This window comes from Loxodonta africana, chromosome 8 (assembly GCF_030014295.1).
Source record: "Loxodonta africana isolate mLoxAfr1 chromosome 8, mLoxAfr1.hap2, whole genome shotgun sequence".
Taxonomy (NCBI): domain Eukaryota; kingdom Metazoa; phylum Chordata; class Mammalia; order Proboscidea; family Elephantidae; genus Loxodonta; species Loxodonta africana.
In genome coordinates, this window is record NC_087349.1 from 57973339 (window position 1) to 57989971 (window position 16633).

The 16633-nt window shown below is 39.0% G+C and overlaps 1 long non-coding RNA gene across 2 annotated transcripts in view; it reads left to right on the forward strand.

The window, feature by feature from the left end:
• Positions 1–16633, forward strand: part of LOC135232235 (uncharacterized) — a 54001-nt gene that overhangs the window by 325 nt on the left and 37043 nt on the right. The window contains exons 2-3 of one of the 2 annotated variants that reach the window (XR_010322677.1): positions 3479–4164; positions 5704–5788. This is a non-coding gene — a long non-coding RNA (uncharacterized LOC135232235). The remainder of the gene's footprint in view (positions 1–3478; positions 4165–5703; positions 5789–16633) is intronic. The other variant, XR_010322676.1, reaches the window with a different exon arrangement.

Here is a 16633-nt window from a genome sequence, read left to right on the forward strand (position 1 = left end):
TAGAACTGCCCCATAGAGTTTCCAAGACTGTAAATCTTTAGGGAGGCCTACGGCCACATCTGTCTCCCACGGAGCAGGCTGGTGGGTTCAACGGCCAACGTTTCAGTTAGCAGCCAAGCGATTTAACCACTGCACCACTAGGGCTCCTTCAATATAGTACAGTGCCAGAGAATTTTTTTTCTTCCTCCTGTTTTGCTATTTTCTCGCACGTTTTTTATTTGAAACAACTTATTGGATGTGGCAGCCCGCTCTAAGCAGAGTGCTGTATTGCAGGAGAGGTGTTAAATTGCGTTAGGGCAACTCTTAGAGGCAGGTCGGTGAAAAAAATATGAAAGCGCCCCTGGAAAACAGGGATAAACTTCAGGAACTGTGTGCAAGGGGCGTTAGGCTTGTGGTTGCACACATCACTGACAAACAACGGTGTGTTTCTTTGATAGGAGACTTTGTCATCCCCTGTTAAGCTGGGCGTTGCTCAGATATGGCCTAGGGAGAAGAGAGTTTATTTTACTGGGCCGGGCAACCTAGCCCAGATGGTTCTTAGGAAAAGGAATTGTTTGAATTGTGTGTATTATTCAGAGAGAACAACCCCTTTCCGCCCAAATTACTCAGCAGCTTCCTATATAAGAAAAGTTTAAAGCGAAGCAAAAGCATGCTGGAAAATATTCAGAAAGGTGAAAGATCCGTATTCACCTGGTTTATTCAGAGAATGGTTTTCTTCCTGCATTTTTATTTCCCATCCAGTTGGTTTGAAGCAATTAAGACATGAGATTTTTGTTTGGTTTTGCTTTATGTAACTGAAAATTGCTTGCTTGCCATTTACTGTTAAGGACTAGACATGTTTTTCTGAATTTTTATGTCTTAAGGAAGGCATTAACGAGCAAGATTTACATTTAGGTCTACAAGAGCATAGGTGGCACAAATGGTTTACACTCGACTGCTAACCTAAAGGTTTGAACCCACCTAGTGACACCACAGAAGAATGGCCTGGCTATCTTTCATAAAGACTGCAGCCAAGAAACCCTGTGCCATAGAGCAGTTCTGCTTTGTAACACACGGGTCATGGTGAGTGGGAATCGAAGGTTATGGCTAGAGAACCTGCTGAGTGCGACCCTGTGCTTAATGAAGACGGTGGACTTGTTTCCTCCACTCTGAGCTTCTGAGTGAAGATTCTTACTAGGATCATTGCCTCTTAAGAGTTACTTCCACTTCTTCATTCTCAGTTCTCTTTTTTAGATACTCAGACTCCAAAAATGAAAGTCCTGACTCTTGAGAAAAATTCTAATAGCCCGTGGGAAGTAAATAGAATGTTACTTGTTTTGTGGGAAGTAAATAGAATGTTACTTGTTTTGTGTTTGATTCAAGAAGTGGAACATTGTTTTAAACACTGTAGCTATCGTCAAGGTAGATGAGTCATTTTATGAGTCCCTTCACCTCTCTGTTGAAATCTGATTCTTCAGAAAGGTAACTAACTATAAGGAACAGATGGTGAAGGCTGAACCCTATGAAGTATTGCCTTTTCAAAGTTGAGTGTAAACTCTTTCAAGACTCAAGTTTGAAAGAAGTATGTAGTATATAAAAGTTTTGTAAGTAATGCAGAATTAGCTTTGTGAATAGTTGAATGTTAAAGTTTACTAAACTGTCATTTAACTTGTCTTTAGGCATCTTCCTACTGCCCTTTTGCTAAAGAGTTGAATGTTAATGGAGTGCTGCAAATGAAATTCTTAAAATTATTGCTAACAAATTGCTAATAACACAAATGCCAGTGACATACTATGGTTGGAACAAATACATTAAGGAACTCCTTTCTTTTACATCCTTATTCAGCAAGAATTCTAGTAAGAAATGCATTGGTAAGCCACTGCTGCTCCAATTTACCAAAAAAAAAGTTGCCAGACCCTGTTCTAAGAACTTTACGTATTTGCTTAATCCTCTTGGAAACACCATGAGATAGGTGCTGTTATACATACTATACAGATGAGGAAACAGGAGCTGAGGGAAGTTGCCCAGTTGTGCTGTGCTGCCAGGCTGTCTAGCTCTGAACTCTGTGCTCTAAACCAGGGGTCAGCAAACTTCGTGAAGGGCTAGATAGTAAATATTTTAGGCTATGTGGGCTATACAGTCTCTATAGCAATTACTCAACTCTGCCATTGTAGCTGGAAAGCATCCACAGACAGTATCCCTATGCAGCAGTTCTCTCTGTAACACATGGGTCGCCGTGAGTGGGAAATCAACTGGAAGGCCATGGCTACAGGATTTGCTGAGTGTGGCCCTGTGCCTACTGATAGTGGTGGATAAGGTTCTTCCACTCCAGTCTTCTGAGTTAAAGAGTAGATGTGGCTGTGTTCCAATATAACTTCATTTATGGACATCGAAATTTGAATTTCATATTATTTTCATATGTCATGGAGTAGTGTTCTTTTGAGATTTTTCCTAATCATTTTAGAATGTAAAAGCCATTCTTAGCTCCTGGGTTTACAAAAACAGGATGCAGCCCAGAACTGGACCTTAAGCAATAGTTTACCACCTCCTACTGGAAACCCTTCCAGCATACTGGCTTTATCACTCTGGAAGTATAGCACCTTAGCAAGAGATTTTCTGGCTTTAGGATAAAGCTTATGGGTAGTGCACTTTCACTCCACAGACACACACACACACAGTGCAGATTATTTTAAAATAAAAAAAAATGATTCTAATGTTTAATTTTCTTCATACCTACCCATGTGGACTAGAGCTAATGGAACTAACTAAAATCTATAGAGATTTCAGTTTCAGTGTCCCAGTGGACACACATTTTTACTCAAGCTACCAATAGCAAAATTAACACATTGGTGATTTCCTCTCCATCTCTTCATGGAGCAGCCAAGGCAAGGATAAAGAGACATCTGCAAAAATGGTGAGGGATTGAGGAAGGGAGGCAGGAGGAACTGGAGTTGGTGCCAAGCAGAAGGAATTGTTAGGTACCGGTGTTGCCCCAGGTATTACATACTATGCTTAGACCCAACCCCCTCAGTTTTTAGTGTCTATCTCCATTTTATCGATAAGGAAATAAGGACTCAGACAGTAGTCACTTTTAGATGCTTGCAGTCAACAGGTGTTAGAATTAGTGTATTCTGTGATTTTTCTAATGCCAAATGCTAAGCTCCTTCTTATACCGAAATCTGGAGAACTTAAAATCCAGTTCCAGTTCCAGATATGCGTAGGCAGATCTGGAGCTATTCCAAATATCAGTATCAGTGACAATAACGTAATAATAATAGTAGTCAGCATTTACTGAGTACTTGCTACATGCCAGCCACTAGTTCAGGTACTTAATATACTGTTTCAGTTAAGCTGTGGTAGGCTGTGCTGCAGGAACCAATATGGCCAACATTTTGGTGACTTAAAGTAACTAATAAAAGTTTTATTTCCTCATTCATACTGCATGCATATTTTGATTTGACTGGATACTCTCTTTTATGTTGTTTTTACTGTCTGGCAGAGAGGAAGAAAGAACATGCCAGATAACACACTGTCTCTTAAAGTTTTCACCTAGAAGTGATTTTAAAACATATGTCATTGGCCAAAGCACAATCACAAGGCCACACCTAATTTGAAGGCGATCAAGACAGTACCTGGAAGATGGTATCAGAAATATTGGTTGAAAAACACCGATGACTACCATACATGTGATAAGTCCTATAACCACCTCCACCCCCAAACACCCTGAGGAATGATGACTTCTCTGAGATGGGGTCCTATGTATGGCTTCTTCAGAGTCTTCCCAGTTGTCCAGTAAGAAGATCAAGATGAACACTCTGAAACCCTGACTTATCTGCCTCACTCTATGTAGTTGTAGCCAGGGACCACTAAAATAGCAAAGCTGAATGTGAGGCTATCCATGTTCATGAATCCCTTTATTCATAGGCTGAGTATTGTCAAACGTAAACATTCAGGAAAGAATAAAGACTCAGTAAGAACACTGTGGAATTGCTGGGTGGTGTAAATGGTTAATGTGCTCTGCTGCTAACTGAAAAGTTAGAGGTTTGAGACTACTTGGAAGTGCCTTGGAAGAAATGCCTAGCAATCTACCTCCAAAAAAATTAGCCATTGAAAACCCTTCGGAGCACAGTTGTACTCTGACATGTATGGGGTTGTCATAAGTTGGAATCAACTTGATATTAACAGGTTTGTACTGGTTTAGAAACTCTACAAAAGTAAAGATGAATATGGGCAATTTTCTTTTGTTTTTGGTATTCATTCCAGTGTAAGGGGTGGAGGTGGAGGGAGAGAGAACTAATCAACTTCACTAAGCCGTTGGTATGTGCCAGGCATCATACTAGGTACTTTCTAATGACATTTCACTTAAACCACATCACCTTCAAAAGGAGGTGTAATTACCCACATTTTATCGATGATGCAACAGGGGTATAGGAACTTTCCCAAGATTACACAACAGGACTTAGTTAACCCCCAGTCTATCTATGTAATTCTAAAGCATGAGTGTTTTAACATAAAAATGAACTGCAAAGACTCTAAACCATGTTCACATTTTTTTCCTCTTTGTACTGATTCCTGAGGATTGAGGGTGGAGGAGGGGCTGCTGAAAAAGAATCTTAGAGGTGGAAAAGCCCTCCAGAGGTCCTAAGTGTCTGCCTGTGCAAGACCACACAAGTCATCAAAGAGTGATGCTCATCTCCTCCATTCCTAAATACAACCTAGGGAGAGAGAGTCCACGCGTCTCTCATGCCTGTTTTAATTTTGAACCAAATAAAAATTCTAGTGGAGTAAGAACTCATTTTTATCCTCATACCTTCAAGTCACAGAACCCTAGGTACAGACCTTACCACCCATAAGCCGTTTAAAGAAACTCACCAACAGAGCACTCAAGCTGTATATTAACATTTATAAAGTTAGAATAGGGATTCTTAACTGGTGTGGACGGTCTGGGGATCTAGAATACTGTGTTATTTGTCCTAACAATTTATTAAGTCCTGGAAAAAGACAGGGAGTTAATGCAGTCACGCCACAGAGAGAAACTTAGATTTCCAAATATGTGGAAATGATTGTTCGATAACATAGGTAATCAATAAATACTATCTCCATTTTCTTAAGATTATTGGGAAAGAATTTGAAGACTAGGACCTTCACTTGGGAATGAAACCCTTTTCTCTAACTGCTCAGAGTAAGAACTCAATTATGTAACTATGAAGTATTTTCATATGATGTCAAATTTCTTCACTGATGTTTTAGTAACTTGCCTAAAAAGTATTTAACAGGGCTCCTGGAATCTTGTAGGGGATAGCAAATCCAGTAGAAACATCCACGATGTTTGCAGTGTTCTTTATGTATGCCATCAAATATGGTAGTCAATAGTCACATGTGGCTATTGAGCACTCAAGATGAAGAACTAATTTTAAAAATTTAAATAGCCTGGTGTGACTAGTGACTACCCTATTAACAGCACAGGAACCCTTTTACCCCTGTTGGCTAACCCTCTCCCGGAGCTCAGGGAATGCAAACTCATTCTACTTGCCTGGAGTCAGCGTGATGAACAAGATAAAACACTGCAAGGGCAGTTAGTCATAGGCCCTGTGGCAAATGTTCCTACTGAGTAGATTCCTACTGACCTGCTCCTTCCTTTAGTGAAATTTTAGTTAGGATAGATGATCAGGGTTAACCAGGAACCAGATTTTGACTGCCTACCTGTCTATCCAAACTTTCTAGCAATTGGTGCTGTCTGAAAGCAGTGAATTGAAGATGTGCTCATCACTGGAGGGGATGCCGCAGAAGCTCTCAGTGATGCTAAAGGGTAGGTTTGTACTTTGAGTAGGGAGTTAGATAAGATGATAATGGAAACCTTGAGTCTGTGTGATGCTTTAATGGCTTTCTAATGGTCTTGTTCTACCCTGTCCTGTAGGGTCACCATGAGTCGGAATCGACTTGATGGCGATAGGTCAGGGTTGGGTTTGATCTTTCATCTTTACCACAGCCGTAGTCACGCCATTCATACTATTTCCACTTTGCAGGATTAAGAAACTGAGGCTCTACAACTTGCTCAAGCTCACCAGGCAGAGTAGCAGCCACACCAGTATTAAACACTCATGTTTTGTTTCAGATCTTTTCTCAACTGGATGCTATTCTTTAAGGATTCTTTCTTTTATGAAACTGCAGTTGCAATTCTATTGAATCAAGAATTTGCAGAAATTTTCTTTTTCCTGTTCCTGAATAGAATGTTTCAGAAATCAGAATATCTAACTAATTTAAAGGAAATGTCTGAATGCAATTTAGTACAGTATTCACACCTAGTTTATGTGTATAGTAAAGACTGATGTTTCGTCAGTAATCTAAAGCCATATGGGAGAAGTGAACTATCTCAATCTAAGAATATCATTGGAAAGCTATGGTAGGTTTGTTGAAAAAAACCTACTGTAATTACTGTTCAATTAAGCAACTTGTATTGTTTCCATTTTATTAAAATGTGGGACAGGAATAACTTTAAAATAGATCTGATTTTCTCAGGGCAAAAGAGACAAAAAGGAAGGCTTTTCTCTTGGTAAGTGAGAAGCATTTTGGCAGAACTCTCTAGGAAGCTGAAGCTACATTAAAAAACAAAACAAAAACCCATTGGTGTCGAGTTGATTCCAACTCATAATAGGGACCCTATGTGACAGTAGAACAGTCTGGTTCCAAGGAGCAGCTGGTGGATTTGAACTGCTGACCTTTTGGTTAGCAGTTGAAAGGGTAGTCCCTGCCCCCAGGGCTCTGATACAGATTAATATTTTATTAACCTGTACTAGTATTCTCAATGGGGAAACCCAGTTGTTATTTCTGTATACCTTCTAAAAATTTCGAAGTTTGAGGAGGTGGAGCCAAGATGGCAGAATAGACAGATGCGTCCGGCAAGCTTTCTTTACAACAAAGACCAGAAAAAACAAGTGAAACGAGTATATTTGTGACAAGCTGGGAGCCCTGAGCTTCAAAGGCAAGCTTAGAAAATTAACTGAGGGGCAGGGGGAGGAAGAGACCATTCAGAAGTGGAGAGGAGTTACTGGACCTGAATTGCGGTGAACCCTCAGGCACCATTCTGGGAGCAGCTGCGGTGGTGGGCTGGTACTAGCGATCAGCCATAGTTTCCTCAGGAAGAAGCAGCTGGCCACACAGCCTACTCACACCTCTGGAACCTGAGGAGAACGGTGCTCTCCACAAAAGCTAAACCAAACCTAAACCAAACCCAGTGCCATCGAGTCGATTCTGACTCATAGCGACCCTATAGGACAGAGTAGAACTGTCCTGTAGAGTTTCCAAGGAGTACCTGGCGGATTCGAATTGCTGACCTCTTGTTTAGCAGCCGTAGCACTGAACCACTACGCCACCAGGGTTTCCGGCAAAAGCTAAGTACTTGCATGTATTTTAATGCGCCCCTCCCCCCCCCCCCGAAAAAAAAACCAGCTTCAGTGGCTGAATTCCCTGGGCCTGAAATAGGCACTGTTGAGCACCTAGAGCCATCCTCCTGGCCTTGGGGAAGGAAAAAAATTTGCATTTGGGGGAAAAGATAATTTCCTAGCTCTACTAACCAGGGGAGCTCAGGACAGAAGTGGCTCCTGTCCAGGCATAAACTGTCCATGGACCTCAAGCACCTTTCCCTTCTGCATGGACCTGTGTGGGCCTGTTTCAGGAGAATAGGCCCTTGTTGGCAGACTCCAACCATTTCAGCTCAGCGGTGGAGAGGTGGGGTTTGATGTTTGACACTGATTTGCCTATTAAACAAGGTCCTCACCTACCCACATCAGAGACCCAAGGGCTGGTAGCTCCACTCAGGTCACCCAGCCACCCACGACCGGGGTCCAAAGATAACTGGTACTTCCCAGTCCTTACAACCAAAAACTTTGGGTGCCCATGGTCCGTCTGCAGAACCCACCCACCTGCACACTCTAGGAAACAGGGATGTGCTTTCTTCAGAGACACTCGAGGGTCAGTTCTCAGCCCCCTGTCTTGTTCAGAGCGTGACCCCCTGCTGCAATCAGACATCAGTGTATACACCAATCACCCTTGCCCCTCTAAGACTATAAGACAGAGCCTATGCCACACACTTGATGATCAGCTACCTGGACACCTGAGCTGAATTCGTACAAGAAAACTGAATGGACTCCTAGATTGATATACCTGATAATAGCTCTAGCCATCTGGGGACAGGACATCAGAGCTCCAAAGGCGAAAATAATCAAGCTAGCTCACTCAAGCAACCCATAGGGGCATACCAAAACAAAGCAAGAAGCTACAACACAGTAAGCAAGCACAAACTAATACCATAACTTATTGATGGCTCGGAGACAACGGTCGATATCAAGTCACATAAAAAAAACAGACCATGATCACCTCAACAGGCTCTCAGAACAAAGAATCCAGGGATCTTCTAGATGAAAGTGCATTACTGGAATTACCAGATGCAGAATACAAAAGTTTAATATACAGAACCCTTCAAGACATCAGGAAGGAAATGAGACAATATGCAGAACAAGCCAAGGAACACACAGATAAAGCAATTGAAGAAATTAGAAAGATTATTCAGGAACATAATGAAAAGTTTAATAAGCTGGAAAAATCCATAGACAGACAGCAATCAGAAATTTAGAAGATTAACAATAAAATTACAGAAGTAGACAACTCGATAGAAAGTCAGAGGAACAGAATGGAGCAAGTAGAAGCTAGAATTTCTGAACTTGAAGATAAATCACTTGGCACTAATATATTTGAAGAAAAATCAGATAAAAGAATTAAAAAAAATGAAGAAACCTTAAGAATCATGTGGGACTCTATCAAGAGAAATAACCTACAAGTGATCAGAGTACCAGAACAGGGAGAGATAACAGAAAATAGAGAGAATTGTTAAAGATTTGTTGGCAGAAAACTTCCCTGATATTGTGAAAGATGAGAAGATATCTATCCAATATGCTCATTGAACTCCACATAAGGTAGATCTTGAAAGAAAGTCACCAAGACATATTATAATCAAATGTGCCAAAACCAAAGATAAAGAATTATAAGAGCAGCGAGGGATAAATGAAAAGTCACCTACAAAGGACAGCCAATGAGGATAAGCTCGGACTACTCGGCAGAAACCATGTAGGCAAGAAGGCAATGGGATGACATATTTAAAAAATTGAAGGAAAAAAATTGCCTGCCAAGAAGCATATATCCAGCAAAACTGTCTCTTAAATATGAAGGTGAAATTAAGACATTTCCAGATAAACACAAGTTTAGCGAATTTGTAAAAACCAAACCAAAACTACAAGAAATACTAAAGGGAGTTCTTTGGTTAGAAAATCAGTAATATCAGGTATCAACCCAAGACTAGAACACTGGGCAGAGCAACCAGAAGTCAACCTAAACAGGGAAATCCAAAAAAACAAAGCAAGATTATTAAAAAAAAAAAAAATCAAAACAGGATAACAGCGATGTTATTATATAAAAGAAGACAACATTAGAATATTAAGGAGGGACTAAGAAATGTAATCGTACACCTTTCATATGGAGAGGAAGATACGGTGATACAAAGAAATAAAAGTTAGGTTTAAATTTAGAAAAATAGGGGTAAATAATAAGGTAACCACAAAGGAGACAAACTATCCTACTCATCAAAATAAAATACATGAAAAAAATAGATACTCAGCAGAAACAAAATCAACAACAAATATGAGGAAAGGACAGTATATAAAGATAATCTACTCAACAAATAAAATTAAGTGGGAAAAAGAAACTGTCAATAACACACAAAAAAGACATTAAAATGATAGCACTAAATTCATATCTATCCATAATTACCCTGAATGTAAATGGAGTAAATGCACCAATAAAGAGACAGAGAGTGGCAGAATGGATTAAAAAACAAGATCCGTCTATATGCTGCCTACAAGAGACACACCTTAGACTTAGAGACACAAACAAACTAAAACTCAAAGGATGGAAAAAAATATATCAGGCAAACAACAATCAAAGAAGAGCAGGAGTGGCAATATTAATTTCTGACAAAATAGACTTTAAAGTTAAATCCATCAGAAAGGATAAGGAAGGACATTATATAATGATTAAAGGGACAATACACCAAGAAGATATAACCATATTAAATATTTATGCACCCAATGACAGGGCTGCAAGATACATAAAACAAACTCTATCAGCATTGAAAAGTAAGATAGACAGCTCCACAATTACAGTAGGAGACTTCAACACACCACTTTCAGTGAGAGACAGGACATCTAGAAAGAAGCTCAATAAAGGCATGGAAGGTCTAAATGCCACAATCAACCAACTTGACCTCATAGACATATACACAACACTCCACCCAACAGCAACCAAGTATACTTTCTTTTCTAGTGCACATGGAACATTCCCTAGAATAGACCACATATTAGGTCATAAAGTAAGCCTTAGCAGAATCCAAAACATTGAAATATTACAAAGCATCTTCTCTGACCATAAGGCCATAAAAGTGGAAATCAATAACAGGAAAAGCAGGGAAAAGAAATCAAACACTTGGAAACTGAACAATACCTTGCTCAAAAAAGACTGGATTATAGGAGACATTAAGGAGGGAATAAAGAAATTCACAGAATCCAATGAGAATGAAAACACTTTCTGTCAGAACCTTTGGGACACAGCAAAATCGGTGCTCAGAGGCCAATTTGTATCAATAAATGCACACATCCAAAAAGAAGAAAGGGCCAAAATCAAAGAATTATCCCTACAACTTGAACAAATAGAAAGAGAGCAACAAAAGAAACCCACAGGCACCAGAAGCAAACAAATAATAAAAATTAGAGCAGAACTAAATGAAATATAGAAAACAGAAAAACAATTGAAAGAATCAATAAGACCTAAAGCTGGTTTTTTGAAAAAATCAACAGAATTGATAAACCACTGGCCAAACTGACAAAAGAAAAACAGGAGAGGAAGGAAATAACCCAAATAAGAAATGAGATGGGCGATATTACAACAGACCCAACTAAAATTAAAAGAATCATATCAGATTACTATGAAAAATTGTACTCTAACAAATTGGAAAACCTAGAAGAAATGGATGAATTCCTAGAAACACACTGCCTACCTACACTAACACAAACAGAGGTAGAACAACGAAATAGACCCATAACAAAAGTAGCGATTGAAAAGGTAATCAAAAAACTCCCAGCAAAAAAAAGCCCTGGTCTGAATGGCTTCACTGCAGAGTTCTACCAAACTTTCAGAGAAGAGTTAACACCACTACTACTAAAGGCATTTCAGAGCATAGAAGAGGATGGAATACTACCAAACTCATTCTATGAAGCCACCATCTCCCTGATACCAAAACCAGGTAAAGACACCACAAGAAAAGAAAATTAATAGATCTATATCCCTCATGAATGTAGGTGCAAAAATCCTCAACAAAATTGTAGCCAATAGAATTCAACAACATATCAAAAAAATAATTCACCATGACCAAGTGGGATACATACCAGGTATGCAGGGATGATTCAACATTAGAAAAACAATTAATGTAATCCACCACGTAAATAAAAGACAAGAATTACATGATTTTATCAACTGATGCAGAAAAGGCATTTGACAACGTTCAACACCGATTCATGACAAAAACTCAGCAAAATAGGAATAGAAGGAAAATTCCTCAACATAATAAAGGGTACTTATACAAAACCAATAGCCAACATTGCCCTAAATGGAGAGAGCTGAAAACATTCCCATTGAGGTCGGGAACCAGACAAAGATGCCCTTTATCACCGCTCTTGTTCAACATTGTGTTGGAGGTCCTAGCCAGAGCAATTAGGCTAGATAAAGAAATAAAGGGCATCCAGATTGGCAAAGAAGAAGTAAAAGTATCTCTATTTGCAGATGACATGATCTTATACACAGAAAACCCTAAGGAATCCTCCAGAAAACTACTGACACTAATAGAAGAGTTCAGCAGAGTATCGGGATACAAGATAAACATACAAAAATCAGTTGGATTCCTCTACACCAACAAAAAGAACATCGAAGAGGAAATCACCAAATCAATGCCATTTACAGTAGCCCTCAAGAAGATAAAATACTTAGGAATAAATCTTACTAGAGATGTAAAAGACTTATGCAAAGAAAACTACAGTACACTTCTGCAAGAAACCAAAAGAGACTTACATAAGTGGAAAAATGTACCTTGCTCATGGACAGGAAGACTTAACATTATAAAAATGTCTGTTCTACCAAAAGCGATCTATACATTTAATGGAATTTCAATCCACATCCCAATGACATTCTTTACTAAGATGGAGAAACAGATCACCAACTTCATATGGAAGGGAAAGAGGCCCCTGATAAATAAGGCATTACTGAAAAAGAAGAACAAAGTAGGAGGCCTTACTTTACCTGATTTTAGAACCTATTATTCTGCCACAGTAGTCGAAACAGCCTGGTACAGGTACAACAACAGATACAGGGACCAATGGAACAGAATTGAGAATCCAGACATAAATCTATCTACAGATGAGCGGTTGATATTTGACAAAGGCCCCAAAACAGTTAAATGGGGAAAAGACAGTCTTTTAAACAAATGGTGCTGGCATAACTGGATATCCATCTGCAAAAAAATGAAACAAGACCCATACCTCACTCCATGCACAAAAACGAACTCAATATGGATCAAAGACCTAAATATAAAATCTAAAACAATAAAGATCATGGAAGAAAAAATAGGGATAACATTAAGAGCCCTAATACATGGCACAAAGAGTATTCAAAACATTATAAAGAATGTAGAAGAAACACTAGATAACTGGGAGCTCCTAAAAATCAAACATCTATGCTCATCCAAAGACTTCACCAAAAGAGTAAAAAGACTGCCTACAGACTGGGAAAAAGTTTTTAGGTATGGCATTTTTGATCAGTGCCTGATCTCTAGTATCTACATGATACTGCAAAAACTCAACTAGAAAAAGACAAATAACCCTATTAAAAAATGGGCAAAAGATACGAATAGACACTTCACTAAAGAAGACATTCAGGTAGATAACAGATACAAGAGGAAGTGTTCACAATCATTAGCCATTAGAGAAATGCAGATCAAAACTACAATGAGATTTCATCTTACTCCAACAAGGCTGGCATTAATTCAAAAAACACAAAATGATAAATGTTGGAGAGGCTGTGGAGAGATTGGAACACTTCTACACTGCTGGTGGGAATGTCAAATGGTACAACTACTTTGGAAATCGATTGGCCGCTTCCTTAAAAAGCTAGAAATAGAACTACCGTAGGATCCAGCAATCCCACTCCTCGAAATATATCCCAGAGAAATAAGAGCCTTTACATGAACAGATATATGCACACCCATGTTTATTGCAGCTCTGTTTACAATAGCAAAAAGATGGAAGCAACCAACGTGCCCATCAACAGATGAATGGATAAATAAATTATGGTATATTCACACAATGGAATACTACGCATCGATAAGGAACAGTGAGGAATCTGTGAAACATTTCATAACATGGAGGAATCTGGAAGGCATTATACTGAGTGAAATTAGTCAGTTGCAAAAGGACAAATATTGTATAAGACCACTATTATAAGAACTTGAGAAATATTTTAAACTGAGAAGAAAACATTCTTTTGTGGTTACCAGAGGAGAGAGGGAGGGTGGGAGAGAGGCATTCAGTAATTAGACAGTAGATAAGAACTACTTAAGGTGATGGAAAAGGCAACACACAATACAGGAGAGGTCAGCACAATTGGACTAAACCAAAAGTAAAGAAGTTTCCTGAATAAACTGAGTGCTTTGAAGGCCAGTGTAGCAGGGGCAGGGGTTTGGGGACCATGGTTTCAGGGGACATCTAAGTCATTTGGCATGATAAAATCTATTAAGAAAACATTCTGTGTCCCACTTTGAAGAGTGGTGTCTGGGGTCTTAAATGCTAGGAAGCAGCCATCTGGGATGCATCAATTGGTCTCCACCCACCTGGATCAAGGGAGAATGAAGAACACCAAGGACACAAGGTAATTACGAGCCCGCGAGACAGAAAGGGCCACATGAACCAGAGACTGCATCATCCTGAGACCCGAAGAACTAGATGGTGCTTGGCTACAACCGATGACTGCTCTTACAGGGAACACAACAGAGAACCCCTGAGGGAGCAGGAGAGCAGTGGGATACAGACCCCCAAATTCTCATAAAAAGACCAGACTTATTGGTCTGACTGAGGCTGGAAGGACCCCGGACCTTCTTTTGGCCCATGACAGGAACCATTCCCGAAGCCAACTCTTCAGACATGGATTGGACTGGACAATGGGTTGGAGAGTGATGCTGGTGAGGAGTGAGCTTCTTGGATCAGGTGGACACTTGAGACTATGTTGGCATCTCCTGGCTGGATGGTAGATGAGAGGGTAGAGGTTGTTAGAAGCTGGCGAAAAGGACAAGAAAAGAGTGAGTGGAGGGAGAGAGCGGGCTGTCTCTTTAGGCGGAGAGTAATTGGGAGTATGTAGCAAGGTGTATATAAGTTTTTATGTGAGAGACTGACTTGATTTGTAAACTTTCACTTAAAGCACAATAAAAATTATAAAAAAAGTAATTTCAAGTTTGAGAACATTTTTCCATTTTTTAATAATTCCTTTTACCATGCTTATTAGTATTTAGACTTCCCTCTTAAACTTAGCTTTCTAGAAAGCATTCAAATAATATTTTATAAAAACATAATTTATAGATATTCTCAGTTTGAAAAACAGTGTGTCAATAGAATTATACAGATTAGGAACTTTTATTTCTCATTAGTGGAATTAGAAAATTCAGGTTGTTTTGGAACTTTCTAATACCACATAGATGTCTTTTACTTACCTGCATCTTGAGGTGAGATCTAGAGCTAGACGCTGGTGATTCTTAGAAAGGTATCTGCTTACAAGATGGCCAAACAGAAGAATCAGGAAGCATAAACTGAAATAGCTGGTTAGTTACGTTGCTCTCTTGATCCTTTGGGAATCAGTAACCAACTATAAAAATGTTCAACAGTGCAAGCAGTTTCCCCATAGGCTCCAGGGAAGTCTCCTATGAAATGCATTTTTAAAAAAATTGTGGTGAAACTATATACAACAAACCATTTGCCATTTCTACATTTTTTGCATGTACAATTTGTGCTTGTTTTAATGTTAGAATTACCTTGCAGCTGGCTCATACTAGCTGGTGAGAGCCAATTTTCAGGAATTTTGCCAACCCATTGTTAAACACTGCTGATATTATAGCTTAAATTTTATTAGCTTATTGAAAACAAAGGTAATAAATACTGAGAAATCATCAGTACTAAATTGTTTTGCTACATTCGTACTATGTAATGGTGTGCTGCTGAGCAATAATGCCCAGCTGCAGGTTCAGCAAAGTCGTGTTAGTGTCTTGAAATTGGCCATGGTGGGTGTACTCACACCATCGGAATCAGCTGGCACTACAGATCAGGGACTGATCATTGTTTTGTTGGTTGTCTGCTCTAGACTTGGAGTAGACATGTTGGAGGTATTATTAGTAATGCAGATTCATGCTGCAAGTGTGTTGTGTCTATAACCATCTCACTGTGAATAGCACGAACTGTTGAGGAAATAGTTTTCCAGCATTCTTAATTATTTGGATTTATTAGAACCATCTCCTTGGCTTTATGAAAGACTACACCGTAATTTGCTACAATGACAACAAAAAAATTGTATCCTTTAGGGATATAATTTTAAAACAAAGTTGATGAGAATGATTTTCAGGATTTTGTAGATACTGATACAGAATCAACGTTCTAACCCCCAAGATTAAACAAAAAAATGGAAGAAAAAAAACCCCACTTGTAATCAGTAGTGCTGAGGTTAAAAGAAAGTCTCAGTTTAATGAAAATAATTTGCACGAGGATGAGAAATGGTTTAGCAGTAAAGCACACATCAGATTTAATGACAGTACATTTACTGGGAAAATGTTAATGGATGGGGACGCAACTCGATTTTTCAAATCATGGTTGAATTCCAGTCATAAGATGGGTATGGGTATAAAAGTTAGGCAAAAATCAATGGAAGCATTCTGTGAGAATCAATTGGCTGTATGAAACTGACAAAAAATATTGTATATTTTATTACTATTTGTAAAGTATTTGCTATACATCCTGTATGCACTGAAAAACTCATTGCCATCAAGTCAATTCTGACTCATAGCAACCCTATAGGACAAAGTAGAACTGCCCCATAGGTTTCTAAGGAATAGCTGGTGGATTCAAGCTGAAGACCTTTTGGTTAGCAGCTGAGCTCTTAACCACTGCATCACCAGGGCTCCACACATCCTTTATATGAATAAAATTTATAATAACCTTATGTACATATAAAATTTTTTGTAAAAGAGCCAGTTAAACATTTACCAGCACACCACTGGTTGTACCCTAAAGGGAAGAGTGTTGTTTGCACTCAAGGACTTAGTGAAATATATTTGGGTTTCAAGCTGTGGACTTGATATTAACTTGGCACATCAAAGGTAGCTGTAACAGGGTTTTCTTATGCACATCTAGGCAAACTTTAAAAAATTGATCTTCAAGGCTTTTGCATTCTCCTTTTTGTTCTTGTCTTCCAAATTTTGTAGAAACTATCACAGGCTCTTAGGCATCCCTCATGTGGCCAT